Below are 3,030 nucleotides of genomic sequence, written 5' to 3'. Positions count from 1 at the left end.
ATCTGATTACTTGCTCTCTTGGGGAAGTAAGAGGAAGGGAGAAAAATTTGAAACTAGAAATCTTATAAAAACAAATGTTGAAAACTATCTCTACATGTAACTAGAAAATAATAAAATACTTTTATAATTAAAAACAAATTTAAAAAAAAAGATATTTACTTCAGAAATATAGCAAGAACAGAGGTTCAGACCTTCCCCTCCCCCACCAACACTGGAGGCACAGTCTATTAAATCTCAGATTCAGGGGAGAGTAAGCTAATGTTTAGCTTAATAACACTGCTCTCACCAATTCCATAAGCACTTACAATATGACTGCTTGGATAAGTCACTATCTCAGTAATCCTGGTAACTCTAGATGTTACTCCTTGCTCTTCAGGGCATTGATGCTGAGTTGATTACAAAAAAAAAAAAAGGATGCTGAGATATCAGGACACCACCTTCCCTTCACCTAAAATAAAAGAACAGATAGTGACCCAGGTGAAGAACCTAGGTGAAGAACCTAGGCTTCTGTTTACAGGGCCATGTGGTGGCCTTGGTGGGCAGGGCCCAAGGACTCTCCTCTTACAGCACTGACTTTTACCAGATGCCATCAGTAAGAAAAAAAAAAATAGTTCAAAGGATCCACCAAGAGCTCAGCTGATGAGAAGAAAATGGCTAAGAATATTAGACCCCGGGATGATTCAGGTCTTCTTGAAGATGCTCCCAGTTCTGGCTATGCAGCCAATCAAAGAAAGGTTTCTCTTAACAATATGGTGAGCAGACCTCTTCTCCCGGCTCTGGTTCTTGCTTCAACAGTGTTCAGACAGAACAGACCTGGGGTTCCCCCAGCTCCCCTCATGCTAGATCTTCATCCTTCTGCAGCCCGCCAACCCCTGGGACCACCCGACCCCCGCTTTAGAGATCATCCGCCTCCGGGACCAGCTGCCTCCTCCCATTGCTGTCAGTGCCATGAGCGCCGCCTCCCAGATCCGCCAAAACTTCTCCTCTGAGGCCGAGGCCCCAGACAACTGCCTGGCCAACCTTTACCTGTAAGCCTCTGTCCCTGGGTTTCTATTTCAACCGGGACAATGTCGCTCTGCTGAGGGTGTCGCATATTTTCCGTGACCTGGCGAAGGACAAATGCAAGGGCGCCGAGCGCCTTATGCGGCTCCAGAACCAACATGGGGGCCAGGTCCTCCTCCAGGCTGTGCTGAAACCTACCCAAGACAAATGGGGCCGCAGCTTGGATGCCATGGAGACTGTCCTGATCCTGGAGAAGGGCCTGAAGCAGGCCCTCCTGAAGCCACACACTCTGGGCTCCAGCCAAGGGGATCCGCACCCCTGCAACTTCCTGGAGAGACACTACCTGGGCGAGGAGGTGTGAGAAATGGGTAGTTGTCTCCTCTCAATGTGGATATAACAGTCAGTCATACTCCCCCTGACCTGTTTGTAGGACAAAGGTCTCAGATCCCCTCCTCCCCCTCAGGTTAGCAAGGTCACATGGTTCAAGGAGCCCTGGTCTCAGTAAGGTCCGCTCCAGAGTTGTGTCCATATAAGGAAGTATAAGGTCCTCTCCTGAGTTATGCCCATACAAGGAAGAAGGGTGGGAATACTGCATTCCGATTAGTTAGTTTTTGAGCATAGATTGTAACCCCACCAGTGATGAAAAAGGGGATGGTCCATTCACATTAGGGACTAGGGTCTAAAACAGGGCCTGCGTGCCCCCTTTCTGGGCACCCACTAGCTGCACACTAGGGTGCCTCCTTCTCATGAGAAGAAAATAAAGCCTTTGTCACCTCGCTGCTGAGTTCCTGAGAATTACTGAGAAGAGGATGGATTTTTCCCTCACAGGAGGTAAAGCTGCTGAAGCGCCTGGGGGACCACCTGACCACCCTGTGACATGTGCAGGCCAACCCCCCAGCCCTGGATGGGAGAATACTGAGTCTGAAGCACAACTAGGAGGAGCAGCCTCATGCAAAGCTGAATGGGGCCCATAATAACGAATAAAGCTGCTCAAAAAAAACCAAACCCAAAACCAATATGGTTAGCAGACTAAAACCAATCATACTGTTTCTACACATGTTCCATATTCTCTTCAAGGCACTTCCATTCCACATCATCACAGCTATCCTTGAATCAGAAGGTTCCTCAGCCTCTCCACATGGGAAAACACTATCCAAGAAATTCAGTGTATGCACTCATTACATATCTATTTTCTTACATATGATAAGATGTACTTGTTGTGCTATATCCCCTCCCTTCTTTCCACCATTCCTAACCTACTCTTCCTATATTCCCCTGAAGCTGCTTAAATGATTGAAAATACAGCTTCCCACTTTTCTCTCATAGCCTGACTTGGTAATGTGGTAAAAAGTTTTAACAGTCGGTTAGTGATAATGGAGAGACGCCAGTTTTTTTTTAAGGACCACCCTTTCGGGGAGGAGACCAACAGCATGAGCTATGCACGCCAGTCTGCCTAGCACTCCACTTCCGGGGTGCGAGCTTAAAAGGCAAGGGGAGAGTGGAAGTGGCTTCTTTTTCCTGCTCTGCTGGTCCCCTGGCTGTGCTGCACAGACAGATGCTGACTGGAGTTCGACTGGGCCCGGCTCCCAGTTAGCAGCACACACTTGACTTGGTCTCTTTCTCTCCCCAAAGGTGGCCTTGGGCTTTTGGTGAGTTTTATACAGAATATAGACTAAGCTTAGACTTAAGACTATTTGTTTTGTATTTCTACTTTCCTATCCCTCCAATCAACATCACCTGGTAACTACCACACAATAAAAGCTCTAACTAGAAAACCAGAAGCTTCTTCCATTTACTAGTCTGGGAGATAAATTAAGGGAAAGGTTAAAGAGGGGAGATTTATGATCTAATATCCAATTTTAAATCTCACAGTTAGGGTTCCCTATTTGCCTCCCTTTTGCCCATCTGACCAATTTCCCACCCCTACCCCCACCAACATTTTTCCTTATGAGGTAACATGAGTTTTATTCCCTAGATTTAAATCTTTTTTTGTTATTTTCCCTTCTCCCCCCCCCTTAAAAAATCATA

At 46.6% G+C, this 3,030-nt stretch overlaps 1 pseudogene; it reads left to right on the top strand.

The window, feature by feature from the left end:
* Window positions 1–650: 650 nt before the first annotated feature.
* LOC122747491 lies at window positions 651–1,878 on the top strand (annotated as a pseudogene).
* Window positions 1,879–3,030: the final 1,152 nt, after the last annotated feature.

Source organism: Dromiciops gliroides, chromosome 3 (assembly GCF_019393635.1).
Source record: "Dromiciops gliroides isolate mDroGli1 chromosome 3, mDroGli1.pri, whole genome shotgun sequence".
Taxonomy (NCBI): Eukaryota; Metazoa; Chordata; class Mammalia; order Microbiotheria; family Microbiotheriidae; genus Dromiciops; species Dromiciops gliroides.
This window is presented reverse-complemented; position numbering and strand designations above follow the sequence as displayed.